Here is a 25,285-nt window from a genome sequence, read left to right as displayed (position 1 = left end):
GACAGGATGAAAAGTTAATTCAAATTTTCCTTTTCTGTTCATTTGTTTGCTATTACGTTTTGGCGAGAAACGCAGCGAGAGGCTTTTTCCAAACGATGGAGACGCGTTCTATGAATAATATCATGAAACAAACGAAGGTATGAATAGCGCTAGCAGGGAGCATTACGGGAGATAGCGTGAATTATAATTTATATAAGACCCCGTAGAAGATCAAACAATTTGTCAAACATCAAATGTATGTCAAATTATTTGGCATTGAGAAACTTACTTTCAAGTATTTGTCAAATATAGACTGAGTCTGACGTGTTAGAGATAAATTTTGATAAACGGCCGATTTGACATGTTTGATCGTTTATAGATGGTTTTGTCAAAGTATAGGTTGTCGCTCCCCGGACTATTAATAACTGAGATATCAGGCAGCTCTAGCACTTTTCCAAGATTTAAAGTTTGTGTCCTGCATTCTACCTCGTACGTTGCCCACTAGTTTTAAAATACTTAGTGGCGCGATACGCACAGCGTGACAGCTGCTTCAAAAGTGAGGTTGAATTTGGCAGACTGTGTCGGTAAGTGAGCTGGTTTGTTTGACAAATGCATGGATAGTCAACAGTGGATATGACAAACAAGTTTGATCATTACAGGGTCCTCAAGGCGGGAATTTCAAACTCGACACAGAGCAATCTACCAATCAGGAAATAATATCAAAATGATTGTGAAAAATACGTATTGTAATATTATGTGTGTCTTGACGACTTTTTGGTCTTCGGTTCTGATGGACATTTTGATACAGTTTTATGCATGGATAAGTGTAAATAAATCGGTAATGTTTAAATATGAATGAAATCCATTTGTCATGTGATTAATGTATAACGTGAAAGAGAGAATTTACAGATCTTATTGTTTTTGCTTGAAAGAAAATAATTTACTATTCTGTCTTTCTTATTACTAATGAAGGTATAAAGATGCCTTAATCTTTTTTAATATAGTAATGCAAGCAAACTGGAATTACATCATTTTTTTACGTCTGAAAATACTGATTTGTCCTCCACTACCAAAGCAGGTCAAGTCAGATGCAGTCTTATAAGTATTAATTTGATATATTTATAAACAATTGTAGATTTTTTAGACCAATTTGATACAAATCGCTGTGGGAAATGTTTCGCAAATTTTATCGCGCTGGACGTTCGTGGGCGACCATACGAAGAAAAGTTGCAACCTTATACGATCGTAATTCCAAAAGTACGGTTTGCCATTTTTTATAACCATTTCTACAATGGTTTACATCAGTTTACAGCTTGAACATTTAGCTTTTTTTTAGACATAACCACCATTTCTGTCGATGCATTTTTGTAGACGCAGTGGCAGTTTTTGTATGCCCATGTCATACCAGCTCGCCACCTTGCTGTTCAGAAAGTAATGAACCTCTTCTTTCACCTCGTCGTCGGAGCTGAATCGCTTTCCGGCCAAATGTACTTTTAACCTATGGAACAGGTGATATCCACTGGGCACCAAGTCAGGACTATAGGGTGGGTTGGTGGGAGATTATGTTCCACTGACACTGTTGCAGGAGAGCAATGGTTTGGGGAGCGATATGCGGCCGAGCATTGTCATGGAGATTGTGTACGCCCTTGCTCAACATTCCTCTTCTCTGGTTCTGAATTGCCCGTTTTAGTTTTTTCAGAGTCTCGCAGTACCTGTCAGCGTTAATTGTGGTACCAGCGATTCAGCTCCGACGACGAAGTGAAAGAAGAGGTTCATAACTTTCTAAACAGCATGGAGGCGAGCTGGTATGACATGGGCACACATAAACTGCCACAGCTTCTACAAAAATGCATCGACAGAAATGGTGACTATGCTGAAAAATAGCTAAATGTTCAAGCTGTAAACTGATGTAAACCATTGAAGAAATAAATAGGTCTATGTACTCATAACAAATAGGAGACCTTACTTTTGGGATTACCATCGTACTTACTAAACCAAATTACGCCTCCCGACAAGGTAGTTACTTTGCAATGTTTCCATTTTTTTCCTCCTGCACTTTGTGAACTATAACTTTCATGAAAATACTGGTTATAGTTTTTGCTTTTGAATTTCTTCCGTTTATTTCAAGAGGTATCGGATGTTATGCTTAAAAGCAGGAGAATATATTTGCCTCGACTACATTTCTTGTAGAAGATCAAGGTAATTTATTATTGCGGATATTTTATCACCGATATCCATAACTTGTTTATCGGTAAGTCCAATTTTTTATTTTCCTAATTTCATCCAATCCCAAGGTAGGGTCAACACTTCCTAATTCAACTGTACTTTAAAGTAGGCCAGTCTGAAGATGTCTTGAATTAGGCGAAAAGCGCGTCAATGTTGAATACATAAAAGCAATGCAACATCGCAAGCAGGTCTGTTTTCTTCTCCTGACATAACTAGATTGGTGCATAAGTTCGTAACGTTTTTGTTTTGCTTGCTGCTATTCCGCTTGCTATGGGTTTATTTGTCGATTGTGATTTTTATTTGAAACTCACTGTTGCTATTTGAATTTACATATTGTTATTTTGTTATTGGAGATAGTGAATAGAGATGTGGGCACTAGACAATGGAGTGCCAAGTGGAGAAATCAGAATATTTCTACGTATTCTTCTTTTTGAGTTCAATAGAGGGGTGACGGCAGCGGAGACAGTCACAAACATTTGCACCGTGTATGGGGATAATGTGATTGGATAGAACGGGCAAGAAAACAGTCTTCTCGTTTTAAAGAGGATCGTTTTGACATTAGTGACTCTCCATGCTTAGGAATACCTTCAAGATTTGATGACGATCTTTAAATGATCTTATCCACAGTGAACTACATCAGTATACTCGACAATTGGCGAATGTGATGAACTGTGATCATTCCACCATAGCGCGACATTTGCCGACGACTGGGAAGGTAAAAGGTACGAAATTGTGCACCAGCCCAATATTATTAAGATCTGTTACATAAAGATTATGTGATTAGTGACTGATGGGTTTCCAGTGCTGGGAATGTAATATTCCGCTCACGTACTGCAGTAGTACATTGTCAGTTTGTCACAGTCAAGTCACTTCACGGAATGTCTATTAGCACAACCTATTTTATCTTTAGATCACTAGTGCCACCTCAAATATACACACCACAAGTGCTCAAGAGGACAGTGTTAACTAGGTTTATACGTCTAGTGACGAGTACCGCCAAGTTCTACTACCACAGTTTTTCTCGACGGTGATGATCTGGCTCAGTACATAACAGCAAGGACTGTTACGACCTTACCGTTTTTCTCTGTTCTACTCATTGTATGTAGAACGTAGTTTATGATCAGTGATACAGACGATGACGCAGAGGACGATGAAACAAACGGCGATTCCTGTGGTCGATGACAGCGGAGTTCAAGAAGTGAAGGGCTAACTAGAAGCAAAGTCCAGAGCGTTGCGAAAGTCGTATGCGTGCTACGAACAGTCCAGGAAGTGGTCCGAATCGACAAACGTAAACACATACAAGGTTAATCACACTATCAATGGTGCGTATCGAAGGCTTCAGAGAACAGCGAGAAGTATCGAACTAGTACGAGCCGCGACATTTACGTGGAATGCCACGTCCATGGGAGCGTTCTGCGGCCGTGGTATGAAACACGAGTATCTCCACCCTTTCTTCCACATCGATACCCGGGTTGGTGGGCAACCCCAATAACCGTCAGATACTAAAAGAAGTTTCAGTTAAGACCCGATGCTCGAGCCAATCACACGTTTGCGAAGAAGGATCGTACACTGCTGGAAAAAAAAAAAAAAAATTAGTACACCAGGAAAGACGACGTCTACTTTGATCCGATGACGACACATGCCATCTGGGAGATAGTAGACGTATTCTTAGGGTCCCAACGTCGACCACCAACAGATAGCGCAGTGGCGTAGCTACCAGAGCGCCGTCTGTGTCTACCCTTTAACAGGCAGTGATCACAGCCAGAAGGCTTTGTGTGGTGCAAACGTCTGAAGCAAGCAGGCGGCCGCGCCACGGAGACGCACCAGTGCTTTCTACAGCCAACTTAGCGAGTTTGAAAGGGATCAAATTATGGCCTTTCGAGTGGCGGGATGGTCCTTTCGGGGGACTGCGGCACTAGTTGGACGTGCTGCGTCAGTTGTGCAACGATGCTGGTATCAGTGATCACGTGAACAGTCTCACACATATAGACGAGGTTCTGGACGTCCAAGCAGCACAGACGACCGCCAGGATCGTCGTATTGTAAGGGCAGCCGTCGCAGATAGTACAGCTACCGCAGCACAGATAAGAGGGCTTGTGAGCCCAGACGTGTCAACAACGGTTATTAGCTGTGGGACTACCGGCACGCACATCTCCAGCTCTTCTTCCACTCACGTCACAGCATCGACGTGCACGGATCGATTGGTGCCATCAGAGGAAGATAGAATGGCATGAAGTGATCTTCCGCGATGGAAACAGATTCAGCCTGCACGCAAGTGGTGGTCGTTTGCGTGTGCGGCATAGACCTGGTCTCTTACAGTGCATTTGTCCAAGACACACTGGCCCCATCCGATGGCTTATGGTCTAGGGTGCCATAAGTTACAAATGTCGTTCACCTTTGGTGTTCCTGGATGGCACGCTAGCTAGTGGTAGGTGCGTGCATAATGTTGTTAGATTCATTCCTTTGCTGTTCTTGCAAACGGAAGATGAAGTGTTGCTCCAACAGAATAATGCTCGCCCACACACTGCCTGTTTAGATTAGATTAGTTTTTCCTTCCATAGATCCGTGCTGAGGAGATCCTCGTGGATGTGGAACATGTCATTTTTTTTTAAAGCTGAAATAACAATACTGGTAGTATGAGTATATACAATACATCATTTGTTTCTATTAAAAAATTCGTCAATGGAATAGAAGGAGTTGGCCACTAGTAAGTCTTTCAGGCTCCTTTCAAACTGATCTCTATCTGTAACAAAAAATGTTATGATTGCTGGCAAATTATTGAAGATGTGTGTTCCTGAGTAGTGGACCCCTTTTTGAACTAAAGTAAGTGTTTTTAAGTCCTTGTGCATTTTTATTCCTGGTATTGTATTATGAACTCAGCTGTTTGTTAGAAAAAGAGATATATTATTTACGATAAATTTAATTAAGGAGTAAATATACTGAGAGGCAGTAGTAAGTACACCCAGTTCTTTGAAGAGGTTTCAACAGGACGTCCGTGAATTTACTCCACAAACAATACATATTACACACTTTTGGATTCTGAAGACTTGTTTGACTTGAAGAGTTACCGCAAAATATTATACCATATGCCATTACGGAATGAAAGTAGGCAAAGTATGCAAGCTTTTTCATTTTTATGTCGTCTATGTGCACTAACACTCGAATTGCAAATACAGATTTGTTAAGGCGTTTCTGCACTTCGGTGTGCTCCACCCAACTGAATTTATTATCAAGTTGTAATCCCAGGAATTTAAGACTGTCAAACTCTTCTATCTGCTCTTCTTCATACTTTATACATATGCTGGGTGGAAACCTCTTACAGGTTCTGAATTGGATATAGTGAGTCTTTTCGAAGTTTAATGTCCAGTGAGTTGGCTTTAAACCATTTATTAATATCCATGTCGGAGCGTGGAATGTCAGATCCCTTAATCGGGCAGGTAGGTTAGAAAATTTAAAAAGGGAAATGGATAGGTTAAAGTTAGGTATAGTGGGAATTAGTGAAGTTCGGTGGCAGGAGGTACAAGACTTTTGGTCAGGTGAATACAGGGTTATAAATACAAAATTAAATAGGGGTAATGCAGGAGTAGATTTAATAATGAATAGGAAAATAGGAATTCAGGTAAGCTACTACAAACAGCATAGTGAACGCATTATTGTGGCCAAGATAGATACGAAGCCCACACCTACTACAGTAGTACAAGTTTATATGCCAAGTTTACAGCTCTGCAGATGACGAAGAAATTGAAGAAATGTATGATCAAATAAAAGAAATTATTCAGATAGTGAAGTGTGACGAAAATTTAATAGTCATGGGTGACTGGAATTCGGTAGTACGAAAAGGGAGAGAAGGAAACGTAGTAGTTGAATATGGACTGGGGCAAAGAAATGAAAGAGGAAGCCGCCTGGTAGAATTTTGCACAGAGCACAACTTAATCATAGCTAACACTTGGTTCAAGAATCATAAAAGAAGGCTGTATACATGGAAGAAGCCTGGAGGTACTGACAGGTTTCAGATTATATAATGGTAAGACAGAGATTTAGGAACCAGGTTTTAAATTGTCAGACATTTCCAGGGGCAGATGTGGACTCTGACCACAATCTATTGGTTATGACCTGTAGATTAAAACTGACGAAACTGCAAAAAGGTGGGAATTTAAGGATATGGGACCTGGATAAACTAAAGGAACCAGATGTTGCACATAGTTTCAGGGAGAGCATAAGGGAGCAATTGACAGGAATGGGGAAAAGAAATACAGTAAAAGAAGAATGGGTTGCTTTGAGGGAGGAAGTAGTGAAGGCAGCAGAGGATCAAGTAGTTAAAAAGACGAGAGCTAGTAGAAATCCTTGGGTAACAGAAGAAATATTGAATTTAATTGATGAAAGGAGAAAATATAAAAATGCAGTAAATGAAGCAGACAAAAAAGGAATACAGACGTCTCAAAAATGAGATCGACAGGAAGTGCAAAAGGGCTAAGCAGGGATGGCTAGAGGACAAATGTAAAGATGTAGAGGCTAATCTCAATAGGGGTAAGATAGATACTGCCTACAGGAAAATTAAAGAGATCTTTGGAGATAAGAGAACCACTAGGATGAACATCAAGAGTTCAGATGGAAACCCAGTTCTAAGCAAAGAAGGGAAAGCAGAAAGGTGGAAGAGTATATAGAGGGCCTATACAATGGCGATGTACTTGAGGACAATATTATGGAAATGGAAAAGGATGTAGATGAAGATGAAATGGGAGATGTGATACTGCGTGAAGAGTTTGGCAGAGCACTGAAAGACCGAAGTTGAAACAAGGCCCCGGGAGCAGACAACATTCCATTAGAACTACTGAAGCCTTGGGAGAGCCAGGCCTACCAAAACTCTACCACTTAGTGAGCAAGATGTATGCGAAAGTCTAAATACCCTCAGACTTCAAGAAGAATATAATAATTCCAATCCCAAAGAAAGGAGGTGTTGAGAGATGTGAAAATTGCCGAACTATCAGTTTAATAAGTCACGGCTGCAAAATACTAACGCAAATTCTTTACAGACGATTGGAAAAACTAGTAGATGCCGACCTTTGGGAAGATCAGTTTGGATTCCGTAGAAATGTTGGAACACGTGAGGCAATACTGACCCTACGGCTTATCTTAGAAGAAAGATTAAGGAAAGGCAAACCTACATTTCTAGCATTTGTAGACTTAGAAAAAGCTTTTGACGATGTTGACTGGAATACTCTCTTTCAAATTCTGAAGGTGGCAGGGGTAAAATATAGGCAGCGAAAGGCTATTTACAATTTGTGCAGAAACCAGATGGCAGTTATAAGAGTCGAAGGACATGAAAGGAAAGCAGTGGTTGGGAAGGGAGTGAGACAGGATTGTAGCCTGTCCCCGATGTTATTCAATCTGTATATTGAGCATGTAGTGAAGGAAACAAAAGAAAAATTTGAAGTAGGTATTAAAATCCATGGAGAAGAAATAAAAACTTTGAGGTTCGCCGATGACATCGTAATTCTGTCAGAGATAGCAAAGGATTTGGAAGAGCAGTTGAATGGAATGGATAGTGTCTTGAAAGGAGGATATAAGATGAACATCAACAAAAGCAAAACGAGGATAATGGAATGTAGTCGAATTAAGTCGGGTGATGCTGAGGGAATTAGATTAGGAAATGAGACACTTAAAGTGGTAAAGGAGTTTTTTCTATTTGGGGAGCAAAATAACTGATGATGGTCGAAGTAGAGAGGACATAAAGTGTAGACTGGCAATGGCAAGAAAAGTCTTTCTGAAGAAGAGAAATTTGTTAACATCGAGTATAGATTTAAGTGTCAGGAAGTCATTCCTGAAAGTATTTGTATGGAGTGTAGCCATGTATGGAAGTGAAACATGGACGATAAATAGTTGGGACAAGAAGAGAATAGAAGCTTTCGAAATGTGGTGCTACAGAAGAATGTTGAAGATTAGATGGGTAGATCACATAACTAATGAGGAAGTATTGAATAGGATTGGGGAGAAGAGAAGTTTGTGGCACAACTTGACCAGAAGAAGGGATCGGTTGGTAGGACATGTTCTGAGGCATCGAGGGATCACCAATTTAGTATTGGAGGGCAGCGTGGATGGTAAAAATCGTAGAAGGAGACCAAGGGATGACTACACTAAGCAGATTGAGAAGGATGTAGGTTGCAGTAGGTACTGGGAGATGAAGAAGCTTGCACAGGATAGAGTAGCGTGGAGAGCTGCATCAAACCAGTCTCAGGACTGAAGACCACTACAACAACAACAATATCCATGAAAATATCATTAGCAGATCTTTCTAGAACTACACCCGACGTATTATTTATTGCAATACTTGTGTCATCAGCAAACAAAATGAACTCTGCTTCTTGCAGTGAAACTCAACGTGCTCTGCAAGATGTGCAGCAACTTCCTTGTCCAGCACAATCTCCAGGCTTGTCTCCAGCCTAGCACGCGTCGGTGGTTGTTGGGATGTTTAAGGTGGACTAAACAGCTAAGGTCATCAGTCCCTCATTCCAAAAACAGGCGAGATGAAAATTTGCGGAGCAGGTAAAACCCCAAGGGGAAGGAGACTCCCCCTCAGGCACTGAAAGAACACAAATGCGGCAATGAACACTACAGACAAGAAGAGTACAGATAAACACCAGACAGAAAGAAACAGAAGAAAAGAAGATGGCCGGAGACTTGTTGACTGACCACGAGAACAAAAAAAAAGGGTAAGAGTCAACCATCCGACTACACACCAAAATCTGCAACCAATTATGAGAGACTAGAGGACAAGAGACACAGAAAGGGAAAGGTGTAGGACCTCCCTAAATGGAAACATAAAAAGGACTACCATGGGTAAAATTTAAAACGTCATCAGCTATGGAGGCATTGTCGCATAAAACCAAAGGCAAAGTGCCTGGGAGATTAAAAGACTACCAGAGGGTGCGCAGTCGGGGACACTCCAACAAAATGTGGGCGACCATCAGCCGGGACCCACACTGACACAGGGGGGGATCCTCCCGACGGAAAAGATGGCCGTGCGTCAGGTAGGTACGGCCGATGCGGAGCCGACACAGGACGACAGAGTCCCTGCGAGAAGCCTGCAGGGAGGACCGCCACACATCGGTCGTCTCCTTAACAGCCTGCAGTTTATTCGGGGATGTCAGGCCACGCCACTCATCATTCCACATCCCAAGCACCTTACGGAGCAACACCAACTGCAGATCACGAGCCGGGAGGCCGATCTCCAAAGCTGGGGCGTCGATCGGCCCTTTGGCCAGCCTGTCGACACGTTCTTTCCCCGGGATGCCAACATGACCTGGCGTCCAAACAAAGACCACCGAACGACCACAGCGGGTAACGGCAGAAACAGACTCCTGAATAAATGATACCAGAGGAGAAGAGGTATAGCAGCGGTCGGTAGCCTGGAGGCTGCTCAGGCAGTCACTGCAGATGACGATGGATGTACCTGAGCAGGAACGCATATGCTCAAGAACGCGCAATATGGCCACCAGCTCTGCAGTAAAAATACTGTAGCCAGCCCGCAAGGAGCACTGTTAAACATGGGCAGCGTGAGCAAAAGTGTAGGCAGTACGACCCTGAACCAGGGAACCATCAGTGTAGACAGTCTCACAGCCCGAAAATGAGGTGAGGAGTGCAAGAAAACGGCGATGGAGGGCCACAGGCGGAACGGAGTCCTTGAGTCGCCATGCCAAGTCCAGACGAACAGACGGCCGGGGCATACACCAGGGAGGCGTAGGTGCACGGACCTGGAAGGGAGGCAGAGGAGAGAATGACCCCAGTTCTGACAGCAGGGACTGGACGCGGACAGCAATGGAAAGCCCAGACTTAGGTCGCCATTCGGGCAGATGGAGGATCATGGCAGGAAAAAGCAGGCAATGATTGGGTTGGCGTGCAATGCACGTGGACAGCATAGTCGGCGAGCAGCCGATGGCGGCGAATCCACAGCGGGGGAATCCCAGCCTCCACCATTAGACAATCCACGGAAAGTGCCAGTTGCAAGCCGAACCCCACAGTGGTGTATGGGGTCCAACAACGTCAACACTGAGGGTGATGCAGATCCATAGGCCAGGCTCCCATAATCAAGCCTGGACTGCACAAGGGCTCTGTACAATCTCAACAGCTGCACCCCAAGACATGTGGCTCAGGCAGCGGAGGGCGTTGAGGTGCCGCCAGCACTTTTGCTTCAGCTGAGTAATATGAGGAACCCATGTGAGCTGGGCATCAAAGACGAGTCCTAAGAAGCGGCTAGTGTCCACCACTTCAAGTAGGTGGCCGTCGAGGTAAAGTTCAGGATGAGGGTGGACCGTCCGATGCCTGCCGAAGTGCATAACTCGAGTCTTGGCTGCAGAGAACTGAAAACCATGAGTCAGAGCCCATGATGCTGCCTTGCGAACGGCTACTTGCAGCCTGCGTTCGGCGACTCCCATAGTCGTTGAGCTAAATGAAATGCAGAAATCGTCGGCATACAAAGAAGGAGACACCGACGGCCCCACAGCTGCAGCCAGACCATTAATGGCCACTAGAAATAAGGAGATGCTCAACACCGAGCCTTGCAGGACCCCATTTTCCTGTATATAAGATGAACTAGAGGCGGCACCGACTTGCACCTGGAAAGAGCGGCGCAATAAAAAGGTTTGAAGAAAAGCCGGGAGCTGACTACGAAGACGCCACTCATGCAACGTAGCAAGGATGTGGTGCCTCCATGTGCTGTCATACGCGTTCCGCAGATCAAAAAATACAGCAATGAGATGCTGACGTCGGGAAAAGGCCGTACAGATACCAGATTCCCGCCGCACCAAATTGTTCGCAGCAGACCGGCCCCGATGGGAGCCACCCTGGGATGGAGCGAGGAGACCGCGCGACTCAAGGACCCAACACAAGCGGCGCCCCACCATACGTTCGAGCAATTTGCACAAAACGTTGCTGAGGGTAATGGGACGATAGCTGTCCACCGCCAGTGGGTCCGCACCGGGCTTCAAGATGGGGACAATAACACACTCTCGCCATTGCGACGGGAACACGCCCTCTCTCCAAATGCGGTTAAAGATGGTGAGGATGTGTCTCTGGCAGTCCCTGGAGAGATGGTTCAGCATCTGTGCGTGGATGCAGTCTGGTCCTGGTGCTGTATCAGGGCAATCGGCGAGGGCAGCGAGGAATTCCCTCTCGCTGAAAGGAGCATTGTATTTTTCAGAACGACGCGTGTGGAATGACAACGGCGTCTGGGGGGGGGGGGGGGTAAGTTGCAGTCGCAGAGCTCGTAGCAAAGTGCGCGGCAAGGTGGTCAGAAATTGCGGCAGCGTCCGTGCAGACAGCGCCGTCCAGGGAGATCCTAGGGACACCCATAGGGGCCTGGTATCCATAAATCCGCTGGATCCGGGACCACACGAGCGAGGGGGAGTCACGGGAGCCCAAGGATGAGACATACCTCTCCCAGCACTCCTGCTTATGCCGTGCAATAAGACGACGGGCCAAGGCATGGAGCCTCTTAAAGGCGATGAGGGTCTCCAGAGACAGGTGCCGCCGATGACGCTGGAGAGCCCGCCTACAGTCGCGAATAGCCTCAGCAATCTCCGGCGACCACCAGGGTACAGCCTTCCTCCGAGGGAGACCAGAAGAGCGGGGGATGGCAGCCTCGGCCGCAGAAATGATTGACGTGGTCAAGACATGGACCACCTCATCAATGTCACCCTGTGGGGGAGACTCAATGGTGGCAGAGGAAGTAAAAGCCGGCCAGTCAGCCCTGTTGAGAGCCCAGTAGGGCAGGCGCCCAGAAGAATGACACTGGGGCAGTGACAAATAGATGGGAAAATGGTCACTACCACACAGGTCAGGATGCACTCTCCAGTGGAGGGATGGGACAAGTCCGGGGCTGCAAAGAGAGAGATCGATGACCGAGATCGAGCCATGGGCCACACTGATGTGCGTGAGAGCACCGGTGTTCAAGAGGCTACGGTCGAGCTGAGTCAACACATGCTCCACAGCACGACCGCGCTCATCGGAGACAGTCCCACCCCATAGAGGGTTGTGGGCATTGAAATCGCCCACAAGCAGCAATGGTGGCGGGAGTTGAGCCAGCAGCGCAGCCAAGACATGTTGGGGGAGCTCCCCATCCAGAGGAATGCAAACAGAGCAAACAGTAATAGCCAGCGAGATCTCAACCCTGACAGCGACTGCTCTAAAAGCCTTAGAAGGGGCACTGGCGAGCTACAGACAGAGTGGTGAACAAAGAGGCAAACTCCATCCGACGCTCGTTGACATATTAACCCCGATAACTGCGAAGGGCAGGGGTCCACATTGCTCGAAACCACGTTTCCTGAAGAGCAATGCAGAGAACAGGGGCAACACTCAGAAGCATCAGGAGCTCAGGCAGGTGGCGGAAATAACCGCCGCAATTCCACTGGAGAATGGAAGCAGTAAGGGACTAGGAGGGCGTGAAGGCGACTAAGAGGCAGACGGCGCCTCAGAGCCAACTGCCGCCACCGGGGGAGAGTCAGCTGTGTCCATAGGAAAGGCCCCCGAGGGTTCCGTGAGGGCGAGATCCGCCGCAGAGGCGAGGATCTTCATCTCATCCCCAGAGCCAGAACTATTTATAGCAGGCGGAACTGAAACCGCCGGAACGTCCTTCTTCTTGGACACGTTCCGTTCCTTCTTCTCGCATCTGTCCTTAGGGTTGGAGAGCTGGGAGATCTTCTCTGAAGGAGCCGCGGAGGCTGGCGACGACGCAGAAGCCCTACGACCAGCAAGTGGCGGAACCGTCAGCCACTGGCTGACATCCGGCTGGGTAGGAGAAGAAACGGAGGAAGGGAGAGCCCCGAGGGACCCCTTCTGAGAGAGAGGAACCGGAAGAGGCAACGCCGGCGGAGAAGGAGGGGGAGGGATCGAGCCCCCCGGTTTTTGAGCAGATGTCACTCCTGAAGTAAGCGTGGGGGGAGCTTACTGAAAGAAGCTTTCAAATTTACTGAACGAGGCTTTCACGTTTACTGAACAAACCTTTCGCTTTTACTGAACAAACCTATTGCATTTACAGAACGAACGTTTGGCACTTACTGAACAAACATTCCTCACTCAGTAGTAAAGGAGTTTTGCTGTTTGGGGAGCAAAATAACTGATGATGGTCGAAGTAGAGAGGATATAAAATGTAGACTGGCAATGGCAAGGAAAGCGTTTCTGAAGAAGAGAAATTTGTTAACATCGAGTATAGATTTAAGTGTCAGGAAGTCGTTTCTGAAAGTATTTGTTTGGAGTGCAGCCATGTACGGAAGTGAAACATGGACGATAAATAGTTTGGACAATAAGAGAGTAGAAGCTTTAGAAATGTGGTGATAGAGAAGAATGCTGAAAATTAGATGGGTAGTTCACATAACTAATGAGGAGGTATTGAATAGAACTGGGGAGAAGAGGAGTTTGTGGCACAACTTGACAAGAAGAAGGGACCGGTTGGTAGGACATGTTCTGAGACATCAAGGGATCACAAATTTAGCATTGGAGGGCAGTGTGGAGGGTAAAAATCGTAGAGGACGACCAAGAGATGAATACACTAAGCAGATTCAGAAGGATGTAGGTTGCATTAAGTACTGGGAGATGAAGAAGGTTGCACAGGATAGGGTATCATGGAGAGCTGCATCAAACCAGGACTGAAGACCACAACAACAACATCCTGGAAGCCAACACATCACTTCAGATACACAGTACCTAAAAATTTACTTGCTTTAGATTGAGAAGTGCTCTTGTACATGCCTAGTTCCAGCTGGCACGTTCAGACAGCTGCAAAGACATAATTCTTTAAAATACGCAATCACCTGCCTCATACAGCGTCACTTGACAGAGATGCATACAAGTGAACAATATTTCATAGCTATCAGTACGCTTGTATTGACTTGGATGATATAGAACTCTGGAGATGAATAAAGTAAGTTACTCAAAGATAGTGCAAAAAACCGTAGTAATGCCAAGGGAGGAAGTAAAATGGATAAATTACATACAGTATGGCATATTGTCAAACGCGAGAAAGAACATCCAGTCAGTTTACAAGTTAACATAACAGTTAAACTAAATGACTATGTTGGGACTGATAATTCGCAAGTATTTTTTGCCATCACTTTGTAAATGTAGGAGCAAAAATAGGAATAAACGGTTCAGTTGAAGAAGCAAGATAATATATTAAAAACATAAGTCCGCAAAACTTTAAGCAGCTACATGTAACATCAACATCACATAGCAATTAACAGAATATTAAGGTTTCTAAAATGCAGAAGCACTTACGGTGTGGATGTAATTTCAAACAGCGCACTGGAAAGTTGTTCTAACTGAACAAGTAGTAGCCTCAGAGATATATGTAATGCTTCACTGACAGAGGGAGTTTTTCCAAATTGATTAAAATACACAGTTGTTAACCCTCTTTGTAAGTAAGATGGCAAGAGAGACTTGAAGAATTATTGTCACATTTCCTTAATAACATATTTTTCCAGAATATTGGAAAAAGTAATTTACTTTAGAGAAATCTCAAGTTGAAGTAGAAACTATTTAGTTAGCATATCACAGTTTGAATTGCAGGGTGGTTTCTCGACTTAGAATGCTCTTTATATATTCACTCACCAAAAACTAAAAGCCCTAAAAACGTCAATTTTTTTGCCCATTTGATCATGTAGATCATGTTACTCTCTTAGAAGAACTTTCTCTTTTTATGGAACTGATGGCTTTGCACACAAGTGGTTTGAGTCATAATTAACAAACAGAACACGAAAGTCTGGGAAGGGTGAAAAATTTTAGTGATTGGAGAAAAGCTATGAAAGGCATCGCAGAGGGGTCACACCTATCCCTTATGCAAGTGAATGACCATCCATATACCACTGAACTACCAGAATTGGTGCTTACTACTAGTATTATAATAAACTCCACTAGAGAGAAAGCAAGAGAAATAGCGTAAGGGATGTTTTGCAAATAATTTTTAACTGTGTCCCTAAATTTTGATAAAACGACATTTTATTCATTTCTGTACAACAAATAGAGTCATACCAACAATTGATGTAGCGCGTGATCAGGGATCAGTAAATAAAGCAGAATACTCCAAATTCTTCGGTGTACTTGACGATAAAAACTTGAAACAGAAGAAGCGTATTAGTGAGCTACTCAAACAATTAAGTTCAGCCATTTTTGCTCTTCGTCTAATTGCTTGGAAAGAAACGAATCAATCTCCTGACATATTCTGCATATTTTCATTCAACAAAGTCTTATGGAATAATTGTTTTGGGGTGGATAGTGTGCCACGATGAATACAGGCATGCATAAGTGCAAGAGGACGTGCTATTGGTTATTAGAGGTACCGGTGTGTACAGCAATCTGGACCACCACCTCTGAAGGACTCCCCGTATGGTGGTACAACATGCAATGTGTGGTTTTCATGAGCAATAAAAAGGGCGGAAATGATGTTTATGTTGATCTCTATTCCAAGTTTCTGTACAAGTTCCGGAACTCTCGGAACGGAGGTGACGCAAAACTTTTTTTGATATGTGCATAAGCCAGAAATCGGTTGACAAAATAAATTAACACTGAATAATATACTAAATACTTTGCTTTTAATTTGTGGTATCAAAAGACGAAATTTCGATGTACTAATGAAAAATGCTTACCTCTAAGGTATGAGGTGTGGCTAAAATAACGGGACTAATGCCGTCACAGAGTTAAATAGGCAAGCTCCAAAGAAGAACGACCAATAACTGTGAAGCGTCAAGCCTTCGAATGCGGCATCTCTGGTTCTGTAGAGAAATCAGTGCGGCCATGACCTCCGTTGGTACAAAAATAGTTAGTTTGTTTTGACTGAAAAATTATAAGTGCAATAAAAAGAACTGTCGTGAAGTTTCACATGAAACTGCTATTGGAACCTATCTTTTACTAAAAGAAGTTTATAGGGAAGAGATTTTATCACGTACGGGAATTTTTGAGTGGTTCAAGCGTTTCCAAGATGTCCGAGATGATGTCGAAGGTGACTCAGATCGGAGGCGCCCTTCAACATAAAAAAATAGATGGAAACATGAAAAAATAGATTATCTGATTCGATCTGACGTCGGTTGAGTATTCCATCGATTGCTAAAACTGTAGGAATTGACAAATAATGCATAAAGCAAATTGTACGTAACCAATTTAACATGAGAAAAGTGTGCGGGAAAACTGTTCCGAAAATACTCAAGATAGAACAAAAAGGAGCTCGTGAAAATGTTTGTATTGGCACTTTGAATACCATTGAAAATGATCCTCATTTCTTGGTTTTTCACTTTTGATCAGGAACCGAAGTGCCGATCGATGCACTGGTAGGATCCACCTTCACCGAGAGCGAAAGAAACCTTGAATGAGGGAATTATGATACAAATCGATGATGATATTTTTCTACATGCAAGAAATTGTGGATCTTCACTGGGTTCTGAATGACAAACTGTTGATCAACATTACTACCTCGAGAGAAAATAAGAAAAAAAGGACCCGAGTTGTGAAAGAACAAGTCATGGGTTCTGCATCAAGACAATGCATCTGCTCGTACCGCACTGTCTGTTAGAAGGTTTCTAGCGAAGCACAGCATCCCACTGTGATACCAACTACCTTATACGCGAGATCTAGCACCATGTGACTTTTATCTAGCCCCCAAGCTCAAATCTGCATTAAAAGGAACAAGATTTGAGCCGTTGAAGCGGTGAAAGAAATTGTAGCATGCGTCATCAAGGAGTTCACAGAAGAAAACTTCATGTAGTGTTTCCATCAACGTAAAATTCGCATGGAGCGTTGTAGGGATAAAGGAGGGGGGTGGCAATAACTAAATTTGTACGTGTTCTTTTTTTTAAGTTTTGCAGCAACAGTCCCGTTATTTTACAGCCACATCTCGTATAACAGTAATCTACCTTCAATAAAATATTGACGGGGTAGTTTCCAGACGTTTATGATGCTGTAATTTTTGTGAACTTATTGTCAAATTTATTTCTTGGGACACATCACGTTATCAAACTCAACTAATCAGATGCTGAGTATAAAACTTGGCACTTTTTGAATCCCGCCCCTTCGATGCCCATGTTTGAATCAAAAAGTTGTTTATCTTTGGCTGTTTTTGTAAAAAAACATTAAATGGTATTCCTCGTACTTGACTTTGGAGAGCGAAATACGCGATGCTGAAGACGCGACGGCTTGCAAACTAACGCCCGCTGGTCTGCGACTGCGACTTGCCGTGGCGGTGACCTTAACGTTCGCGGAATGATGTCACCGCCGTTGGTTGCTACTCCACGCCAACGCAAGCTCTCTCTCTCTCTCTCTCTCTCTCTCTCTCTCTCTCTCTCTCTCTCCCTGAGCCACGCTTCGTTTTAATTTTTAGCCTCAGTCATTACTATTCGCCACCTGTCTCCGAACAATGGACACTATCTGGTTACGAGCATGAGCGGAAGGGACTATCAGTTTTAGGCTGCCATCTCTAATCTGAGTAGGAGGACGCTGGAAAACGAGCTACTTCTATTGCATTCAGCAATATTTTTACGGAAACCAAAGGTTATCTGAGATGTGCAGGCAAAAACGTTACTCCTGTTTAGAAGTATATCTGTTGTCTGTACGTCGTCAGGAGACAGCAGTCAGAAAAATACAAATGGAATACGGGCGCCGGAGAGATGACCGTTGGTTTTGTGCGCCGGTTAAACTGGGCGGGGTCGTTTAGCTCTCCTCACCCGTCTAGCCGATTCCTCGGCTGATTTCCTACATGTACCTGGCACAGTAGCTTTCTTTTTATTTATTTTCTACCTGTGTAGCTTTCTAATGGAGTCCCCCTTTTCTCGTCACCCTTCATTACTGATCTCCTATTTCAGGCAATAACTACTTCATAGCCCTGTGTTGCGCTTCCCGTCGTGTGGTTCTAGGTGCTTCAGTCCGAAACCGCGCTGCTGCTACGGTCGCAGGTTCGAATTCTGCCTCGGGCATGGTGTGTGTGATCTCTTTAGGTTAGTTAGATTTAACTAGTTCTAAGTCTAGGGGACTGATGACTTCAGATTTTAAGTCGCATAGCCATTTGAACGATTTTGAAGCTCTTCCCGTGCTATCGTTAGCAGTTTGATTAACTCAGTTCACATATTTAAGCCTTTCTCTACTGTACTAATCTTAGCAATCTGATTATCCCAGCACGCATTTCGAAGACAAAAGCTTACTGTAGCCAGTAATTTATGCTTCTTTACGTCCACAACAGAGTTTTAATCGCAGCCAATCTTTTAATTGTTGCTAAAGTTTCCGGTACTTTGAATATTGCTTTGTTGACAATCTTGTGGCAATATCGGAAATGAAACACGAAGTAAACAAATTAAACTATTACACAGTGCGACAGCGAACATCTAAACTGCATGCAACCATTTAATTCTTATCAGTTCAAAAATTGAAATTTCGCTCTGATTTTTGTTTTACGAAGCTTTTTATCCATAAAGGAAAACATAAGAAATTCACTGTCAAAATAACTCTTACATATGACAATAATGAAACAATATAATAAAATATTATTCAGTATTCAAGACATAACAGATCAGTACGTTATTACAGTTAGTAATTCAGCTGGTAGTGATTGTAATTGGTCCTTCTGTTTTGTTCCAAAGCGATTTTTAAACATCTGCTAAGGAAATAAATCATGGATCTTATCCCCAATGACCGAGAGATTCGAGGGCTTTTCAAAGACAAGCAGTTGGTGATAGTTTACGCGGTGATGAAAAGGCTGACTTTGAAAGTCTTAAAAATATTGACTGCTTACTAGTATAAAGCTTGTGACACATACACCGCAAATACACTCTAAGGTAAGACAAAGAAAACAACGCACCACGAAGGAATTATCCGAATGGGACGGAAATCAGTAGATGTGATTTACGTGTACAGACAAACAGATGATTACAATTTCAGAAAAATTGGATGATTAATTCAAGGGAATGAGCTTCACAAACTGGGCAAGTCAATTTGTGAAGCTCTTTTTCTTGAATAAAATATCCAGTTTTTCTGAAATTGTATTCATTTGTTTGTCCGTACATGTACATCCAAAACTAATAAGCAAAACTGCGCCCGAACAGGCCATGAAGGCACAACGGTACGGATCGGCCACCGTGTCATCGTGAGCCCACAGGCATAACTGGATGCGGACGTGGAGGGGCATGTGACCAGCACGTCGCTCTCCCGGCCTATGTCAGTTTACGAGACCGGAGGCGCACTTCTCAATCAAGTAGCTCCTCAGTTTTCCTCACAAGGGCTGAGTGCACCCCGCTTGCCAACAGCGCTCGACAGACCGGATGGTCACCCATCCAAGTGCTAGCTCTAGCCCAGTCCGACAGCGCCTAACGTCGGTGATCTGTCGGGAACCGTTGTTACCACTGCAGGAAGGCCGTTGGTGTACATGCACATCGCAGCTACCGATTTCTGTCCAATCCGGGAAATTGCAACGTGGTGCTGTTTTTTATTTTCGCTGAAACATAGAACTAAGAACTTTTTTATTTTCAAAAGAGCTATCCGATTTTACAAGGGAGCATCTTTTAGATTCATGCATATACAAACTCTGGAGTTACTGCATTCACTGTTACTGCTATGTGGGAGGCACACGTACTGAGCCTCTCACAAAGTCCCACAAAAGAAGAATGGCATACCGCGGGACAGCCGACCTCGGAGACCAGTGGTGCAGCGCGAGATCATACACCCCTTACAGTTGATCTATCCTTCAGGTAGCTCATCGTCGAAAAATACTCTTAGATACAGGTGCCGAGGGGCGATGCTCTGTCCTGTTGAAAATCAGCTTTGAGTATTGTTCTCTTAATGGTGCAAAAAACCAGATCTCCGACATATACAGGTATGTGGTTCCAATAATCGTCGTTTCTGCACAAAGAAAAGCGACTCGGCGGAAAGTACATGAAGATTTGGAGAGCCTGACTCGTGCTCGACTTTGGTACGTGTGTGATGGGTTCCCCATATTCTTATGTCGTGATGGTTCACTTTTCCAATTGAATTGAGTGGAGTGCATCACTAAACATTATATGTTAAAGGAAACTATCACATTCCATTTCTACGTCCAAAATACGTTGTCGATTAACACCATCGTGAAGGGCTTGAAACAACTGAATCAGGTACTGTTTGAAACTCAAATCTCACCGAAGAATACGCCAGGCAAACACACGGAGGATGTTTAACTCTTGGCTAGCACAGATAGTAGACTTTTGTGGACTACATGCAGATCTGTGTCTAATGCGGTCCACGTCTTTAACGAGCACACGGGGCGGACTGTGGATTTCCTCTCACATAAACAAGTGTTTTGAAGCTGTTCGAGCGATAGTCGTATGATTTGAGCTGCGTGAGTGCCGCTCTCTCAACGAAAAGCTGGCCATACAATCATAGCCAAAATGCATCTGTTCAAACGCTTTTTGTTGTTTTGTTGTCGCTATCATTACTCGTCGCACATTGGGTAACGGGCGGGCAACCGAGCTACCTGACCCAGGGCAATCGCACAAACTGGCAAATTATAAATTACGCCAAGATAAACTCTTAGCTACGATGCATAAGTTAAAATTTACTGCAAAATTTCTATCATCATTCATATAGAAGACATAGTCTTGTGAAATCGGATGAATCTTTTTAAACAATTTGTATTTTATACAGCAGTGGCTAAAGCTTGAACACCTCTATCCGCTAGCATTACAATACATGATACGTTACACCCAGTTGTCTACGTAATATTTATTAGCTTTTTAGAACAAGTGGATATTCGACTGCAACCCACTTTTATGAGGACCAAGAAGACCACTGAATGACGAACAACCTGACATCTCTTCAGTTGCAGTAAAGTCTGACATATTTTACAAGACCACTGTAGATGCTGGTTACCTTTGTTGTTGTTATGGTCTTCAGTTTTGGTTTGATGCAGCTCTATGCTACTCTACCCTGTGCAAGCTTCTTTATCTCCGAATAACTATAGCAGCCTTCATCCTTCTGAATCTGCTTACTGCATTCATCTCCCTCTTCGATTTTTACCTCTCCCCCCCCCCCCTCCCCACTTCCCTCCAAAACTAACTAGGTGATCCCTTGTTGCACAAAATGAGTCCTACCAACCAATCTCTTCTTCTACTCACGTTGAGCCACAAATTTCTTTTCTCCCCAATTATATTCAGTACCTCCTCATTAGTTACATGTTCTACCCATCTTATCTTCAGCATTCTTCTGTAGCACCAGATTTCAAAAGCTGCTGTTCTCTTCTTGTTTAAACTATTTATCGTCCATTTTTCAGTTCCATATAAGACTACACTGCATGCAAATATTTTCAGAAAAGACGTCCTAATACGAAAATCTGTATTAGATTTAACGAATTTTTCTTCAGAAACGCTTTTCTTTCCATTGTCAGTTTACAGCTTATATCATCTCTACTTCGGCCATCATCAGTTATTTTTCTGCCCAAGTAACAAAACTTACCTACTACTTTCAGTGTCTCGTTTCCTAATCTAACTGCTCATCGTTGTTTCACTTTTGCTGATTTTCTCTAAGTCTACAAATGCTTTAAAAGTATGTCTGCTTTACCTTGACCTATCTTCTAAGATAAGTCGTCCAGTCAGTATCGCTGCGCGTGCCGGCCGGTGTGGCCGAGCGGTTCTAGGCGCTACAGTCTGGAACCACGCGACCGCTACGGTCGCAGGTTCGAATCCTGCCTCGGGCATGGGTGTGAGTGATGTCATTAGGTTAGTTAGGTTTAAGTAGTTCTAAGTTCCAGGGGACTGAGGACCTCAAAAGTTAAGTCCCATAGTGCTCAGAGCCATTTGAACCATTTTTTTGCTGCGCGTGTTCCTACATTTCGCCGGAATCCAAGTTGATCACCCCCGAGGTAAGCTTCTGACAGCTTTTCCCTTGTTCCGTAAAGAATTCGTGTTAGTAGTTTGCAACCACGACTTATTAAACTGATAGTTCTCTAATACTCACACTTGTCAGCACAAGCTTTCTTTGGAACTGGTTTTGCTATATTCTTCTTGACATCTGAGGGTATTTCGCCTGTCTCACGCATCTTCCACACCAGATGAAAGAGTTTTGTTTCGACTGGTCCTCCCGAGGCTGTTAGTAGTTCTGACGGAATGTCGTCTACCCCTGGGGCTTTGACTCGACTCAAGTCTTTCACTACTCTATCATTGCCTCTCCCAGTATCATATTTGCCATCACATCTTCATCTAGGTCCTCTTCCAGTTCTATAATACTGCCTTCAAGTTCATATCCCTTGATGGACCCTCTATATAGTCCTTCGACCTTTCAACTTTCCCTTCTTTGCTTAGGACTGGTTTTCTATCTGAGCTCTTGATATTCATAAAACTGCTTCTCTTTTCTCCAAAAGCCTCTTTAATTTTCCTGTAGTCGTTACCATTACGTCTCGCTTATTTTTTAATTACGGTTTCCCGTCGATGAGATTCTGTTTCACGAGAAATCATTTATCCATTGCTTCGGTTTTTCAAGGATATGTGAGCTCGGGTTCTCTTAACTCTGTGAGCGCCACTCGCAGAAGTCTCTGCACTACAGTCTCGGTTGCTCCAGAGCACTGTGAAGGCATCACGAACGATTCAGAGCTCACGAAACTACCGAACCCGTAGTTTGCTACAGGTCTCTCCCACACAGTGGCCTCTCAGTAGTTTGGATTACAGGAGTATTCCACGACTTCCAGCCCTTTTCTTGCTTATGAATACATAAAGAGTCAATATCTACATTAGCTTAAAACTACGTCAGCCGGGGCAACTATGACTAATTACTCTCCTCAATGATAAATTGCGTCATGCAAAAATCAAATAAATGAAACAATCGCACTCGTTATGCCATTAACTAAAACTAAGTTCTCAGCGCAGTCTACAGAAAACATCAGTGACCTTCAGTGTCGTCACAATACCACTGAGGCAAATACCTCTCTCTAAGCTTATGCCATGGTCGCCCTCACGACTCCTCGTAAGCAGCTTCCGCCACTCGACGGACCGATGACGACATTGTTTGCACCACTCGTGACGTAGTGCTGTAGTTCTTCTGGCCAGCGGCGTCCAGGGAAAGAGCCACCGTGGTACAACAACCGAGTTAGAAAACTGCTGCGGAAGCAAAGGGAACTTCACAGCAAACATAAACATAGCCAAAGCCTTGCAGACAAACAAAAATTACGCGAAGCGAAATGCAGTGTGAGGAGGGCTATGCGAGAGGCTTTCAATGAATTCGAAAGTAAAGTTCTATGTACTGACTTGGCAGAAAATCCTAAGAAATTTTGGTCCTATGTCAAAGCGGTAGGTGGATCAAAACAAAATGTCCAGACACTCTGTGACCAAAATGGTACTGAAACAGAGGATGACAGACTAAAGGCCGAATTACTAAATGTCTTCTTCCAAAGCTGTTTCACAGAGGAAGACTGCACTGTGCTTCCTTCTCTAGATTGTCGCACAGTTGACAAAATGGTAGATATCGAAGTAGACGACAGAGGGATAGAGAAACAATTAAAATCGCTCAAAAGAGGAAAGGCCGCTGGTCCTGATGGAATACCAGTTCGATTTTACACAGAGTACGCGAAGGTACTTGCCCCCCTTCTTGCAGCGGTGTACCGTAGGTCTCTAGAAGAGCGAAGCGTTCCAAAGGATTGGAAAAGGGCACAGGTCATCCCCGTTTTCAAGAAGGGACGTCGAACAGATGTGCAGAACTATAGACCTATATCTCTAACGTCGATCAGTTGTAGAATTTTGGAACACGTATTATGTTCGAGTATAATGTCTTTTCTGGAGACTAGAAATCTACTCTGTAGGAATCAGCATGGGTTTCGAAAAAGACGGTCGTGTGAAACCCAGCTCGCGCTATTCGTCCACGAGACTCAGAGGGCCTTAGACACGGGTTCACAGGTAGATGCCGTGTTTCTTGACTTCCGCAAGGCGTTTGACACAGTTCCCCACAGTCGTTTAAGTAAGAGCATACGGACTATCAGATCAATTGTGTGATTGGATTGAGGAGTTCCTAGATAACAGAACGCAGCATGTCATTCTCAATGGAGAGAAGTCTTCCGAAGTAAGAGTGATTTCAGGTGTGCCGCAGGGGAGTGTCATAGGACCGTTGCTGTTCACAATATACATAAATGACCTGGTGGATGACACATGATGCTGTGGTGTATCGAGAGGTTGCAACAATGGAAAATTGTACTGAAATGCAGGAGGATCTGCAGCGAATTGACGCATGGTGAACGGAATGGCAATTGAATCTCAATGTAGACAAGTGTAATGTGATGCGAATACATAGAAAGATAGGTCCCTTATCATTTAGCTACAAAATAGCAGGTCAGCAACTGGAAGCAGTTAATTCCATAAATTATCTGGGAGTACGCATTAAGAGTGATTTAAAATGGAATGATCATATAAAGTTGATCGTCGGTAAAGCAGATGCCAGACTGAGATTCATTGGAAGAATCCTAAGGAAATGCAATCCGACAACAAAGGAAGTAGGTTACAGTACGCTTGTTCGCCCAATGCTTGAATACTGCTCAGCAGTGTGGGATCCGCACCAGGTAGGGTTGATAGAAGAGATAGAGAAATCCAACGGAGAGCAGCGCACTTCGATACAGGATCATTTAGTAATTGCGAAAGCGTTACGGAGATGATAGATAAACTCCAGTGGAAGACTCTGCAGGAGAGACGCTCAGTAGCTCGGTACGGGCTTTTGTTAAAGTTTCGAGAACATACCTTCACCGAAGAGTCAAGCAGTATATTGCTCCCTCCTACGTATATCTCGCGAAGAGACCATGAGGATAAAATCAGAGAGATTAGAGCCCACACAGAAGCATACCGACAATCCTTCTTTCCACGTACAATACGAGACTGGAATAGAAGGGAGAACCGATAGAGGTACTCAGGGTACCCTCCGCCACACACCGTCAGGTGGCTTGCGGAGTATAGATGTAGATGTAGATGTAGACTATCAGCAACATTATGAAAACAGCTGCTCATTACCGGTGTTTTACTTATGTTGATGTTCATAATATAGCCTCTTTTCAAGATACTAGCTATTACGTTCATCTTAATATCCAAGTCCTTCGCCGTCCCTGACAGAATTGG

General features: G+C 43.8%; 1 protein-coding gene across 1 annotated transcript in view; it reads left to right on the top strand.

Annotated features, from left to right (window-relative positions):
• The window catches only part of LOC126284209 (uncharacterized), a 182,520-nt gene that overhangs the window by 4,514 nt on the left and 152,721 nt on the right, over window positions 1–25,285 (top strand). The window lies entirely within an intron of this gene.

Source organism: Schistocerca gregaria, chromosome 8, assembly GCF_023897955.1.
Source record: "Schistocerca gregaria isolate iqSchGreg1 chromosome 8, iqSchGreg1.2, whole genome shotgun sequence".
In the NCBI taxonomy this organism is placed as follows: domain Eukaryota; kingdom Metazoa; phylum Arthropoda; class Insecta; order Orthoptera; family Acrididae; genus Schistocerca; species Schistocerca gregaria.
Note: the sequence above shows the minus strand (reverse complement) of the source record. Positions and strands in the feature narration are given on the sequence as shown.